This window comes from Cyprinus carpio, chromosome B15 (genome assembly GCF_018340385.1).
Source record: "Cyprinus carpio isolate SPL01 chromosome B15, ASM1834038v1, whole genome shotgun sequence".
Classification (NCBI taxonomy): Eukaryota; Metazoa; Chordata; class Actinopteri; order Cypriniformes; family Cyprinidae; genus Cyprinus; species Cyprinus carpio.
In genome coordinates this window covers 13,362,684-13,379,020 of record NC_056611.1, presented here as the reverse complement: position 1 = coordinate 13,379,020, position 16,337 = coordinate 13,362,684, and positions in this window count along the sequence as shown.

Genomic DNA, 16,337 nt, shown 5'->3' with positions numbered 1-16,337 from the left:
AAAATCCACAGGTTTCCACTGAATTTTAGAGGGAAAATTCATCCAAAAAATGACTTTCATTCTATTGTGGAACACAAAAGAAAAATGTCTCAAAAAAATAAAAAGTAAAAAAACTGAACAATGAACAACAATGCAAGTCAAAGTGGTCCAGTGTTGTTTGGACCCCAAATTTCTTTGAAATATTTTTGTTTGTGTTCTGCCTGAAAAAGAAAATTGCACACAGGTTTAGAACAACACTTTGCACTTTTTTACAATTTTAATCTCTTTAATCATTTTGTAGCATGCTCTCAGGTCAGACAATCTGGTCAATCAATGATCAAATCTCAGGTCAATCAATAATCATCAAAATCAAAAATAAATAAGTATGCATGATTCTGAATAATCATTTTGTAGAACAATCATGTTTAAGCTAAAGTGTGCAAATAGGCATTTCTACAATATTCTTCAATATTCCATCACAAGGAACTTCAAATACTTTTCATTTGGAAAGTGAAAAATGGCAAAAACACTGCATGGACCTAACCCTCTGCATTAGTTAGTGGGTATAATTGGGGATTTTCCAGGGTTACTGCAGATTTAAGTTGCTATGGTGAAAAGTTATAATGCACACCAAAATAAGGGTTGTGCCTAATGTGTGAGAAACTTTAAAGACATCAGAGCAAGGTACAGAGAACTGGAACTGGTGAGATCACAGCCACTCCCTGATCAACAACACAGAAATAGCCTCAGATTATGACATTGTGCAGCCATCATCATTTGCCCAGGCTGAGTTTGAAGTAAATGGAACGTCAAATTTACTGTTGCGATGGAGAAGGAAGTAAAAGGAAATAGATGATATATTTAATGTTTAAACAAAAATAGCGAGGTAGCCTAAAGCTGGAGACCCCAGGATAAAAGACGTTTCCATAAAATACTGACGTAACCTTTACGCAGAATCATGTGACGTTCTCTTCCCCCATTTTTTTAGTGAACAGAGAAAAAAATCATCCAATGCAAAAGGACTGTTTATCCGTGTTTCTATGGGTTCCCATGTGAAAGAAAACTTAAGTCCACTTTTAAAACAAACATTGCAGTGTACAAATTTTAAAAGTATATTTTGCAGAGAATATAATATTAAAAGGCCAATCAAGTGTATTTAAAGAGAGTAGACTTTCATAGCTGTTTCTTAAGTCCACTTTTAAAACAAATTAAAAGCTTTACTTTAAAACATTGTTTAAATACTCTTAAATACTGTCATGCTTTTAAGTACACTTATTTTTTAAACTATAATGTTTTTTATTTAATTGCACTTTTAATTGAATTTAGTTGCAATTAACATGGAATTAAAGTAACAGTTCACACAAAAATGAAAATTCTGATTATTGTTCCAAATCCATAATTTTTTATTTAATATTCAAAACACAAGATATTTTTAATGAAACCTACTGTATGAGGTTCTTCATATATGATGTGACCTATGCATGCATCAATCATTATTCAGATGTAAATAAAAGCCTAAATGTTCATCATATAAACAATCATATAAAGTAATTACTTATTCTGTTTGCACTTACGTATATTCTTTTCAAATGTCCATAATATTATTTCCGTAATAAGTATTCTTTTTAAAAGTTTACTCATTTTTACATGGGCTTTGGAGTAAAAGTTTGAACATCGAAACATCGTAAAAATACGGAGCCCCGCACATGACATGCAAGAAAAAATAAATAAATTGTGCACATGATTTACTAATTCGTTCCCTCGTTGTACTAATCGAGGGAATGAAATGGTAATCGTGTGCACGTTTTACTACATTGAGGGAACAAATTAGTGAACTGTGCGCACAATTTATAAATCGAGGGAACAAAATAGTAAATCGTGCACATGATTTAGCCTACTATTTTATTCCTGCATGCCATGTGCGGGGCTCTGTATAAAAACCTTTGTAAAGTCTATAAAACAGACTTTTCCTTATCTTTGTTTTTATTTGAAAATATTTTAGTGTGCAAGAGCTACAATACTTTGATTAGCCTGAACTAAGGGAGGTTTGAGATATAAAAGAAGATGGATCCACCGGACACCAGCAATCCAGCTGAAGATGTGAACCATGGCTGCTTCTCCGGCCAGCCGCTCTTTCTTGCCCTTACAAAACAAAACTGCCTTTTGTTATCTTAAGAAGATGGAACCAGTGGATGCCAGGAATCCACAATCAATGCCAAAGCTTTGATCCCTTGGACTGTCTCCACCAATGCTTGGCCTTTTTCAAGCTGACAACAGTAGTTCTTCATCAAAATACGACATTAACTCACATGTGCATTAAATTGCATGAAAACTGACATAATGAATGACCTCTACATTCACTAGTAGCTAATCAGGGGAACAACTGCATTGAAATACACACACAGTTCCTCAATGCTCAGGCCTGCTAGTTTGTTTCTAATCACACAGGAGACAACAGCAAGGGTTAAATCTTAATTTGCTGTGTGTGCATGGCAAGTTGACAAGGGCCGATAACCCCTCTCCTCGCACGCTGTGCAGACACAGGCTCTGATAAGTGTGCTGTGTAAAGGAGGTAGTGAACCACGATCAGTGTTGGCAGAGGAGGCAATTAACCAGACACTTGCTCTGCCATGACTGGATGGGAGTAATGAAATCATGTGGCTTTCACCCTTCAACTGATTTTAACAATATGGTTGAGAGACGCCTTATTAAGGAGGAATCCAGTGAACTGATCTCTCCTGCTGTTTGATAATGCCCCCTTCCCATAGTCCCCTTGTTCTGTGAAGGAAGCCAGATGGCTCTGCAGAGTATGGGAAAATATTCTTAATTAGTGATGTGTTAAATTATAGACAGCACGTGGTCGTGTTTACACCTTTTAACCCAAAGAACCCATTTAAAGCATATTATATGTGAAAAATGGAAGACATTCTGAACATGCACAACTTAAAAATTAACTGATAAAATATAGATTCCTAGAGTCCTCACATACCTGCATTCAAAATTACTGAAGGGGTATTTACTTGACAACATTTTCAACTAAAGCCATTAATTAACATGACAACTCCTGAAAATGCAAACTTCTGAAAACCAGGTTTTAAAGTGCAAGATATTAAAAACAATAGCGTTACTATTTTGGTGTGAACTACAAAAACATGAAGCTATAAAAACAGCGACATCATGTCCATGCATATTACATGTTCAGTCTATAGGTGTGCAGGCACTGGAGTAGTGTCCAACTAGTGTCCAACTACTGGCCTGGCATGCATACAGCGTTTTTAGTTCTGTACGCGAAATTTTTATAAATAATGCAAAAAAAAAATAAAAAATCTGTTTTTAATAAATTGTGTCATGGCTGATTTCAAATCAAATTGCATCATTTTGTTTTTTTCCACGTCACAACTATGGAAGCCCCTTCTCGCCACAGAATAAAAAAAAAAAAAAAAAATAGAAAACAATAAAAGTATACCTGTGACTTTTTATCTCACAATTCTGATATTTTTCCTTGTGATTTTGAGAAAAAAAAAGTCACAAAATAAAAAATAAAAATGGTAATGGCAGCTTTTTTTCACAAACCTATAAATATAAACTTTTGCATTACTCATAAAAAAATGAGTGTAAATTTAACAGTAAAATATATTGTAAAAATGCTACAGAAAAAAAAAACTGTTAATACTGTAGGTTAACAGTTAGTCTGTTGAATATATACTGGAAAAAAAAACTGGTAAATATCTAACCAGACATATTTCATGTAATTTTACAGTATAACACTGTTAACTGTATAGTTTTCAGAAGTTAAAAAAAAAAGTACAAATCATATAAAATACAGTCAAACACTGTAAACAGATGTACCCAGAATTCCCTGCATGACATGCTTCTTAATAGTTTTTGTTATCTACGTACGTTAGGGTTTAATGTTACATCTTCTGTTGTTTAATAAACGTTTATTGCATTATTTTAGCGTCATGTGTGTTACAATGATGGTGTTTTGTGTTTGTGTGAATGTGAATGTCTCTGTTCACCTTGTGTATATTAGTATATACTTCAGCTTATAGAAAAGCTACTTGTGATGAACCTTGATTCTTCATGTGGCTTTCTCTTTTACCACCTGCATTATTATGGTGTTTTTAGGATATTTTAAAGGTAAAAAACAGATTTTAGTAGCAGTGTGTGTTGTTGAATTTAGTTGTTTACATTCAAATTTTCTTGTTTGTAAATTAGAGCTTCTACTGTTACATTTACAGTTTGTTCTGTAAATGTGTTTAAAGTTTTTCTGTATTTTATAAAATTATTCTGCTAACCACAGCTGCCAAAATTATTATGTAAAAACTACGGAATCTTTTTACAGTGTGGGTTTATCTGCAGTTTATGGAGGTTAAAAATCTTACACCTGGGTCAGGGTTTCCTGCTCAAATCATAGCTCTTTCACAACAGCTTAACTACATCAGCTCCACAAAGTTGTATTTGTGTATGCTGCAGCAGGTTTCTCTGATGGAGGTGACTTGTATTATTCAGTATGCCACGGGAGAAGTAAAATTTAACAGGCCATCCACACCAAAGAAACCAATATGGCATGTGTTTCAGAATGTGTGTGGATTCAGGGAAGACTTAATCATGGCAATGTTTTGGGCTATGCATCAATGTTAGTACAAAGACTATTAGCAGTTTTATGTCAGACAAAAAACAGATATGTCATGCTGGCATGAGAGCATCTCATGTGCTTAAACTTCAAAGCACTGTCATTAAAACTATTCAGGAACTACCTAATATACCATAATATTTAATCATAACTCCAGTGCTTTTAAGTTGGTAGAAATGAACATTTGTTTCAAATTTCTTTCATTGACTTACAATGTACTCCCACCACATTCCCAGCACGTTTATGTAGTCAAGTACGCCCAAGTACACTATTACAGTCCCTGTGAGTTGAGTCCCTGTTCTCCAGAACACACCTAGAACATTCCCAGCAATCTTTTACCATGTTGACCTACAAAATGTAAAAGCAATGTGGTTTCTATTCACAAAAAATGAAATTCATTTATCTAGTTAAAATATGCTATTCTTCATTGTGAAAAAGAAGTAAATAGTACTTATTATGAAAATATGAAGATTATACTTAAGTGTGAACTGAATGTGATGTTTTTGGACACTCAACTGCATGTTAATGCATTAAAAATAAACGAAAATGTATCAAAAATTTTAAAAGTTTAAGTTTATATTAAATGCAATTAGCTGAACTTTGGAGTACGTTTTTGGACCACAAAAGTAGGACTTAAGTACATCTTTATATGTAATTTCATTATTATTTTTATCTATCTTTAAATCTATTGCAACATGTACAAACAAACATACATGGTTATCAAAATGCACAGTATTTTAATGTCATTTCTGTTGAAACTTGTTTCTGCCACAAAATAAAAATAAAAAAGGGTAATTGTGCCTTTTTCTCACATTTCTGACTTTTTGTTTCTTGCTTTTGTAAATCTACATCTCACAATTCTGACTTTTATTCTCAGAACTGAGTCAAGCTTCTACAGTATGTGAAAAAACACATATGGGTTCAATTTGATTTGAAATCAACTATGACTCACAATTCTGACTTTTTTCTTAAAGTTCTAAGATACAAACTCATAAATGTGAGAAAAAATGTCAGAATTACCTTTTATTTATTTTTTTATCACGTAGCAGAAACAAGCGTCCAGAAATATAATCTCCAGAAGTGTTGTCAATACCAGATTATATTTGTAATTAAAGATTTGAAATTATGATGTTTTTTAGCACTTTTAAAATATATATTAATATATAATAAAAAATTATAAACTGTAAGTGTAATATACTGTCCATGTGCTTTAGTATGTTAGTCAACATGTCAAAATAAGTGCATCTTAAAGCATGTCAGAAGATAATTAAAACATTATGAGTAGAAAAGTACTTTAAAGTTAAACTGTTTATTTGACATTATTGCAAAGTGCACTGTACCTAATTATGTTTTGAAATACATTCATAGAAGTGTACCCTCTTTAAGTACACAAAAGTAACCTTTTATTTCATTTAAAGGGGTCATATGATGTTGCTAAAAATATCATTATTTTGTGTATTTGGTGTAATGAAATGTGTTTATGCGATTTAAGATTTAAAAAAATCACAATATTTTCCACATACTGTACATTATTGTTGCTCCTCTATGCCCCGCCTTTCTGAAAACGCATTGTTTATTTTACAAAGCTCATCATTCTGAAAAGTGAGGTGTGCTCTGATTGGCCAGCTATCCAGTGTGTTGTGATTGGCAGAATGCCTCAAGCGTTTGACGGAAATGTTACGCCCCTTAACATACTGTAATGCGTGTCCCGGTCAGAACACCAGCGAGACAAGACAAAAACAATAAAAACCCATTACAAACGAGCCATTTGTTGCATTCACAACATGGTGGCGGCAGCAACAGCGAGAATCAAAGTTCCGCCTTCTTTCTTTGCATTGAACATTTGGGCGGTGTTATGCAAATTTTCCCACATCGTGACATAGATATGTGGGGGCGTGTTAGAACAAGCAGTTTTAGGAGGGCCTGGACAAGTCTTAACTTTTATAAAGAATATCTCTTTGGGTTTAAGACTTTAGTCTTTGCAACTTTACAGATCTTCTTCATGCACCAAGAGCTTGTAACACTCCAAAGAGAAAGGAAAAATTGAAATTGCATCATATGACACTTTTAATATTGTATTATCTCAAGTACAGTATTTTTTTTAAAATATACACTATTTGAAGTATACTCCAAGTGCGTATTCAATACAATTAAACACACTTCTTTTTCATAGGCCGACATTCTCAGATCACAAGTCACAACTTCTCCCTCTCGCTGGCTGACCAGCTGTGTCTTTTCACTGAGACATATCAGCTAATATCACATAAACACTTTATATTTTGTCATTATAATGGTGGTTAAAGGATTATGCAATGCTAAACAAATTTAAAAGGCATTTAGATCAAAACATCCCAGTTCAGAAAAGTCATTCCATCAGTTCTTGAATGTCCTGCATGTATTGGTAATACAGAGGGGAAGATCACTCTTGAGACCTGGATGGTCGTGCTCAGTAATAGGATAATTAGTCATCCCAGTGGTCTGAATCCATTCATGAGCCTCTTTAACACTAAACATTAAGGCCACAACTATTCCCTTTATTTTCAGCTGTGTGGATGTGTTTTCAACACCACCAGGCCAAGCCAAAATCTTCTCGTCTCTTTTGAATCCAAAAGGATTTTTGAAGTCTAAATGATGGATTCTTGTTTTCCAGCATTTGAACCGTCTGAAATCCCGTGTTTTCCTATATGGATTACAGCCAAGGGAAATCAGCATCTAACACCACACATATCTCAGCTGTCTCAACTCATCAGTCTAAAGCACTCATGGGCCAAGTATTTGAGGGAACATCTAACAAACAGTGTCTGGTTGAACAGACAAACATGGGAAAAACAGATTTCACTACATTTCTATTTTGGTGGCCTTCTAGAGAGCTGCTGGACATTAAAGTTAAATTACTCTAAAGTCTTAATTTCAGACTTTTCATCACACTAAGCTATTGTAGGGCTTCAGAAGACTTGAAATATAGTTTATGAGTCATATATATATATATATATGATACATTTATGGTGCTTTTGTGTGCTTTTTTAACCTTGAATACTTCAGGAATACTTTCTAAGGATCAAATTCTTCTTAGCTTCTATTTTCTTGCGTATTGTCTTCCAGTTCCTCAAGAGAATCTTATCCTTTATTTTTTTCAGCAAGTCTTCAGCAAGAACCAGCATATAATCAGATAACACCAAATAAATGTTCTGTAAAAAAAAAAAAAAAAAAAAAAAAACATTTGAGAACTTTTTAAGATTTTTTTCAAGAACTGCACTTCTTACCAATGTCTTTGGAATTCATCTTAAGAAGATTCTTTCGTTAGACTATTTTCGTAAATCTGGCCCCAGTTCACACTGATTAGAACTGGACGGAGAAGATCAGCCAGCACATTCTTCAAAGTTTCTCCTTTTAAAAATTGTCCAGGTTTGGAACAACATGAGGCTGAATAAATAATGACAGTTTGTATTTTTGGTCAACTGTCCCATTAAAGGAATTACAGTAGTTAAACCAAAAATGACAATTTGCTAAAAAATTAACTCACTCAGACCATCTAAGATGTATATGGATCCTACAAACACACAGCTTTTTAATTCAAAAGATGTTAATTGATGGACTGAAGTGGTGTGGATTACTTGTTGTGAATTATGATGTTTTTGTCAGCATTTTGGATTTTCATACTGACGGCACCCATTCACTGCAGACGATCCGTTGGTGAGGAAGAGTTGAAATGCTAAATTTCTCCAAATCTGTTCTGATGAAGAAACAAACTCATCTACATCTTGGATGGCCTGATACAATTTTCACTAAATTTTCATATTTGGATGAACTCTTGCTTTATGTGTTTGCTCTGCAAGCTTCTACATGTCCTTCTGACCCTCGTTTAATACTGCTTTTCATACCACAGTATACATGACAAGACAAACAATCTTGCATAGTTATAACTACATGTATGTCTTTCTCTTTAAGTACTGAAATAACAGTTATACAGCCTCAGTATAAACACTTTTTTAAGACAGATTGAGGTAAATGGCTCACTGTAAATCTCACTGTAGCGATTTGACTGCAGCCTGAAACCCTTCAGCTTACATTACCATTATGAAACTACAGAGTTCAGCTGCTCGTAATGCATCAACAGGGATAAAAGGCTAATCGCTTCAAGAGAAACACAAATCTGTCTGTGGGATATCCATCTGTGCCCCTTACAGCACTTCTCATTTCAGTCAGGTGCTCCAAGGAAACAGACAGACCTCCATGATGGCATTCTGCTGACATTCCTCAGGCTTTGGCCAGATGAATTTTACAAATGAAGTAAACGTCATAAACAGTTAAACACAGTCAATACCATGAACAAATGACAAACTACTAACGCGTTCTTTTAGCATTAATCGTTGCATTCTTATAGAATTATGGATCAATAAAGGTTTAATTATGATCCATAAAAATAACTCAATTTGACGTTTAGCATCTTTGTTAAAATTATCTTTTTAATTTTAACAAAGATACCAGGAATGTCACATGTTTGTTTGTGGAAACTTGGCTGTTTTTTCTTTTTTAAGATAATATGAGAACTAGATTTTCCAAGAACTTCTAAAGAAAAAAAGGCCAGGAAGACTTTGGAACGGAAACCTAAGATAAGAATTGATCAAAATCTGCTTCTCAATGCCTATTTTGTTGCTAATGCATGTGTGTGCCTGATTAATTCAATTAAATTGTGTATTAATGCTCGTTTAAATTTTTACACACTTTTACAAACTAGTCTTAAAATATTACAGCAAGCTCTCTAACTGTACCGTAATTCAGAACAAGTTATTTACTTGTCACTGTCTGTTTTGTTTATTCTGGTTCTTGCGTGGTTTATACTACTTATGTGTGCTGGATTCCGGATTTTGTTTAGCTTAACTGTAAATAAATCTTTGCATGTGGATCCTCGGTTTTCATCTGAGTGAGATTGAAGACTTTGCCCCAAAATGGATCAAGCAATGATTCAGAGAAAACATTTGTCTAATTGAAATGTCCTCTGGCAACAACGCAACAGCCAACCATTTCCAGCTTTGTTTCCAAATAAAGCAAAGATAGTATCTTTTACAGTTGCACTAATACATGGCACAACGAGCTACACAACAATAAAAAAGGTCTCAGGTTTGATTTAATATTCTCTAAAGTAAATATTGTCTATGACAATGGTTCTTTAATTTTTCAGACAAGTACTTGCCTTTCATAAAACATTTTGCATCTAAAAATGTTTGGCAAACTGGCTATAATATCGATTTAAACAGTGCTTAATCTGGCCATATTTCTCTCCTGATTCAGATGAGATGGCATTTTCACTGGAGAAAGCAAAATTATGGTTAGAAAACTAGTCTGAAGTTAAAAATGTCTCGATGTATTAAGCAGTGGATTATTTGCAGATTATTGTGATGTTTTTATCAGCTGTTTGGACGCTCATTCTGACGGCACCCATTCACTGCACAGGATCCATTGGTGAGCAAGTGATGTAATGCTAAATTTATGATGAAGAAACATACTCGTCTAAATCTTGGATTGAATTTTCAGCAAACTTTCATTTTTGTGTTTCTTTCAAAAGTGTAACACTGCAGCACAAAGAAAATCGAGAGCAGCCAGAAATTCCACTGACACTGACCAGGTTTCAATAGCTTCACATTCCCACAACTCATTTACTTCAGCCTGTTCAAGTCACAGCTGCTAATGGTAATCCTATTTGTTCCAGAGCCATTCAACAATCTACTACAACTTCTAAACCGAGAGGAAAACCCAGGAGATACACAAGTTCAGCATCAGGAGCGACTCATAGAGGAGAACCTGTCACATTCAGACCTGCTACTCTTACAGCTCCCCACCAAAGGACCATCTCGCTGGACCTCCAAACTGAACAGTTAATTACAATCACCTGTTTCTCATTCCTCTATATACTCAGTGTTTATACTCACTGCAAACTTCAGGGCGTTGTTTCCGAAATCACTGTCTGTTTTTGGTTATGCTCATTCTTGCCTGATTTGTTCTACATATATACTGTACATGTGCATTTTCGACATGCCAACTGGAATACAGAGCATGCACAATATAAACAGTATGCAGCTGTTTCTGGTTCAAAATTTGGCAATTACTTTCAAACAAATTAATATTGTATGTAAGACAAAATCAGACATGCTGGATATAAAATGGTCATTAAGCTGTACATTTGTCCTGTATCCGTTAGCACTGCTGGTTCTTACCTGGCCACTGCATGCCTAAGATGAACTGTAATCACTCATTCCAACTACTCACGAAACTGTAGCTACTTGCTAAAGCTTATTTAGAACTGCAATTATTTCCAAAAGAAATTTCTTGTAATCAATCATGCACCAGCACTGCTTGGAATGAGTTATAAAAATGTTTATGCGCCTGATGCTGTATGTAGTTATGTAGAACCTGTCGCGTCTGGTGTAGACATGATGTGAAGCATTGACTGGACTGTCCATCAGACTTTTACAGATGTGGCCGATAACATGGATAATCCGCAACCCTCCAGTAACAGAATGCAAGATGTGTCACACAAACCATTTAGTGCTGAGCTGCAAAACACACCTGCTCAGGGCCAAAACAATAAGCCTTTCTCCTCGTCTGTAACCATGGCGCTCACACACAGTTATTGTAAATACTGATTCGGGATTGTCTTCTCTTTTCAATCATTGTGTGTGTCGACTTCAGTGGTTTGGTTACGCTTCGGTGTGAAAAGTGACACACCAGAGATCCTCAGTGCACATCAACTCCTAAACAAAGAGAGCAAAAACAAAGCGCTCATTGTGGAAATAATACCAACATGACATCATCTTTGTATCTTGTGTCTAATGGGAGAAGCTGTACCTGTGTGTTTATTGTGCAATGACACCTGAGCTCTATTCTCAACATATTTTGGAATTTCTTATAAAAAAAAAAAAACACAAATGTAAAAAGAAAAAAAAATAGATTGCAATTATAATATGTTTATATTTTATGTAATAATATAATATAACTTTTATATTTTTTATGCTTTTTTATTTTACATATTCTAAGAGGGGTCAGAATTTGTCTCTCGTCATACAGTTTATGCTCATTTCACATTTACTCTCTTGCATACGTTACACATGACCATGACTGAAAGAACAGGACCGTGAGTCTTTGTATTTGGATTGGATCCAACATAGTACACATCCGTAACCACACATGGAGCTGATTACACTGTGAAAACCAAAACATTGATCCTCAATTACCTTACTACCAAACACTGGCTGTTAAGATCATGACCCGCATGGGAGAGACAAAGTATTAACTTTTATAGTTAACAGCTGCCATTTACAAACTACACCAACCTGCAAAATGCAGGTCTGATTGTGACAACTTTACTGTTCATTTGAGCTAATTTTATGGTACAATCACTGTTCCTCGTTCCAGCAAAACTGAGCCTCATTCATGACTGCAACACAGCGGCTTTGTGCAGTTTACCAAGAACCGCTTTGCTAAAGTGAGTATATTATACCAGACTGCTGTTCTTCATTCCACTAGTTAACTAGGTCAACTAGTTGAAAATTTTATAGTTTAATACATTTAATACATTAATAATTTTGCTTGAAGTAAAAGCTTCCTTTAAGAGTTTTGTCTTTAAATTAATCCTGAAAAAATGTAGACAGACTTTTTTTTTTTTACATTTGTAACTTTTTTTGGGGGGTGGGGGGGTGGCTATTCCTAACATCCAAGAAACATTCTTTTTAGGTCTTATTTTTACACTATAACCATAAACTAACACTGTCAGAATGCAGGCAAGAATAAATATAGGTGAGGAAAAAGAGAAAGCATTTTTTAAGGCTCAAGTAATTCTAAGCAGTCAAAGAGCTGCTGCCTCCAAGAATGAGAGATGGATTCTTCTGCCAACTCATGCTCAGAATACCTCAGTGCTCAGTAAACACAACGGCCCCTGAACTCAACTCAAACAAGGCCCAACAGGCTGGAAAGACCAGACTGTGAGGAACAGCTGAACTTTGAATGCCGTAGAGAGTGAAAGTGTTGTGATCTGTCCACTATGAGACCCGATGGCTTGTCTCTATGACTGACATCCCTTTCAGGCCATAATCCTTTAAGACTCAAGCGATATTTACTAAGGTATCAGTTGACTGCCCTTAGGTACAGTACACATCTTTGTATGGTTCCTATGGAAATTAAAAAAAAAAATCTACATTTACTCAAAGTTTTCAGTCACACTTTATTTTATTTTCGCTATTAACAATCCATTAACTATGACTTTTCCCTCAGTAAACTCCTAATTTGCTGCTATGGTAGTTGTCAAGTTTAGGTACTAGGATTAGGGATGCAGAATATGGTCATGCAGAATATATGCTTTATAAGCACTAATAAACAGCCAATATGTTAATAATAGGCATGCTAATAAGCAATTAGTTAAGAGTTAGAATTGGTCCCTATACTAAAGTGTTACCAAGTTTTCTAATCATTGTTAAACTTATACACAGCATAGTGACATATCTCCATCAAATAAAAATCTATTAGGCTAAATAACAATTAAATAATTTTATATTATGTATATTAAAAATATATGGTTACACAAATTCACTATAAACTATGACTTTTCCCTCAATAAACTCCTATTTTGCTGCTTATTAACAAGGTAGTTGTTAAATTTAAGTATAGGGTAGAATTAAGGGATCTAAAATATGGTATTCTGCCCTCACTGTTTGATTCAGACACAGCTATGCAGATAGATAAACTCCTCGACAATTGACAGGTGTGATGGCCTTTTATTGACGTATCCTTCAATTACAGACAGAGTGAAACTACAAAGGAAACGAATAAACATCATGTAAACTGTATTCTAATGTATGTTCACATGTATCTATGCAAAGCCTGGCTAACATTCAGCAAAACTAAAACTATCAAATATAATCTTGTTTAACATAAATGTTCACAAATATTGTCTTCAAGACTCATATTAAACATAAAATACTCACAAGCAATGCTTTCTGTAAGACAACAAAGAAGGATGAATGTAGATCACATCAGAAGTGAATTCTGCTGTCAGCATACTTCAACATGTGCTGCATTTCTAACTCTCATGCTAGTAAAGGTTAAACATAACACTCTTAACAAATACAACGCCTCCTACTGGAGGGAGAATAAACTACTCCAGCACACTCCCCGCCTGACGTCCATAGGATGTCACCCTTAATTCTTAGGACCACTGGCTACATTCATTGGAGTTGCGCAGCAGAAGTACAGTCTCCGTAACTGGTCTCAAGAAAGTTTTGCACATACCCCCAGAAGCAACTTTTATTTCTACCTTCCTGACTTTTCCATCTCGACTAGGGAAGGTATTGACCACAACTCCCATGGGCCATTGAAATCTTTTGGCTTGGTTGTCTTTTAGAAGTACAAGATCTCCTACTAGTAGATTTGGCCTGTTCGTCTGCCATTTTCTTCGATCTTGTAATGTTGGCAAGTATTGAGTTCTCCACCGGTGCCAAAAGACATTAGAAAGATGCTGCACCCATCTCCACTGGCGTCCGTACAAGTCTGACTCACCAAAGCTTCCAGGAGGGATAGGTGGAGATCCTGTCTTCTATGTTAGAAGTGTAGCAGGTGTAAGAATGAAGGGACAGTCGGGATCAGATGAGACAGGAATGAGAGGTCGAGAGTTTACGATGGCTGTTACTTCTGCAAGAAGGGTAACGAGAACTTCATGGGTCAGCAACTGAACTGAGTTGGTAGTCAACATTGAGTCGAGAATACGCTTCACAATCCCAATCATGCGCTCCCAACTTCCTCCCATGTAAGAGGCATGAGGTGGGTTAAAGACCCATGTGCATTCATTCTTGTCCAAGAAATCTTGTATCTCCGGGTTATCACACTGGTTTGAGGTTATACCAAGCTCCTTGCATGCACCCAGGAAGTTGGTTCCGCAATCAGACCTGAGTTGCTTTACTGGTCCACGAATGGAAATGAACCGTCGTAAGGCGTTGATGAAACTGGATGACTCCATTTACTCGATAACCTCGATATGGATGGCCCTGGTACTCAAGCAGGTAAAAATGACAGCCCAGCGCTTACTATTGGCAAGACCTCCACGTGTTCGACGAGAACTGATAGTCCAGGGTCCGAATACATCGACACCAACGTAAGTAAATGGTGGGCTGACAGTTACACGATCAATTGGTAGGTCAGACATCTTTTGGGTTTCTGTGTTCCATCTCAGTTTGCGACATTTGATGCAGTGGTGGATGATGGAGCTGATGCGATGTTTTCCGCCAACAATCCATAATCCGGCCGTTCTTACCGCGCCCTCTGTGAAATGGCGTCCCTGATGCTGTACTTGTTGGTGATAGTGCTGTACCAGTAGTGTACTCACGTGGTGCTTTCCTGGGATTATGAAAGGATGTACTTCATCATTTTGCATGTCGGCTTGTGAAAGACGACCTCCAACTCTAAGGCAGTCAGCGTCATCTTTGTATGGCGATAGGTTTCTGAGTGGATTTTGCTTTGGTATCTCTTTCTGGGCTTCGATGCATGCAAAGACTTCAGGATAAGTCTTGTGTTGAAGACAGCTCAGAATAACGCTTTTTGCTTTCCCATAGTCCTCTGGGGCGATGTTTTTGCAAATATGCCAACCTCGACACTTGCTTCCATAAGCATTTCCCTTGAAGCATCTGGTTATATGAACGAGTCTTGCTATTGCTCTAAGCAGTGATGTCCAAGTTGAGAAGGACTCAAAGCGACTTGGATCTAGGAAAGAGTCTATGAGACGAGTTTGCAAAGGCCATCACCGTAGGGCGAATCTCAGGGTCAGAGTCTGGACTGAGTAACTCAAAACAGCACTTGGTTTCTTTCGCGTGCGCTCGTAGCAGGAAATCTGGTCCTTTGAGCCACATGCTGGACATCAAAGTGTTTGCTGGAATGGACCTGGAAGCTACATCGGCTGGGTTTAAATCTGTCTGCACGTAATTCCATTGTTCTGGGCTGGATGATTTTCTAATCCTTTGAACTCGGTTACACACGTAGACATAGAATCTCCTGGATTCATTTTGTATGTATCCAAGTACTACCTTGCTGTCTGTGAAGAACCTTGTACAATGGAATGGAACATCAATCTCCTCTGCAATCAAGTCTGCAATCTCGATGGCAAGAACAGCTGCACATAGTTCCAGCCTCGGGATAGTTATGTCTTGTTGTGGGGCAAGTTTAGCTTTGCCAAACACAAACCCAAGTTCGCTCTTGCCTTCTGTATCTGTGATCTTTACATAAGCTACGGCAGCAATAGCTTTGGTGGACGCGTCACAGAATATACAGAGCTCTCTTTTGGCTGCACCACAGAAGGATATGGATGTGTACATTCTTGGTATTCGCACTTGTTCAAGATGCTTCAGGGATTCCTTCCATGTACTCCATTCTTCTTGCATTCGTTCTGGAAGTGGGTCGTCCCATCCACCTGCATCCATTGAAAGCTCTCTCAAAAGGGCCCTGCCTTTGATGCTGACCGGAGCTGCGAAACCTAGAGGGTCATACAAACTGTTAATGATGGAAAGTACCCCTCTACGAGTGTAGGGCTTCTCAGCGGTAGACACTTGGAAGGTGAACTCATCTGTTGCAATGTCCCAGCTTATTCCAAGACTCCTTTGCATTGGTGGACTGTCTGCTCCTAGGTCGAGATCTTTCAGACCCTTTGCAAGATCCTCCTTGGAGAATGCTTTCATTACTGTGA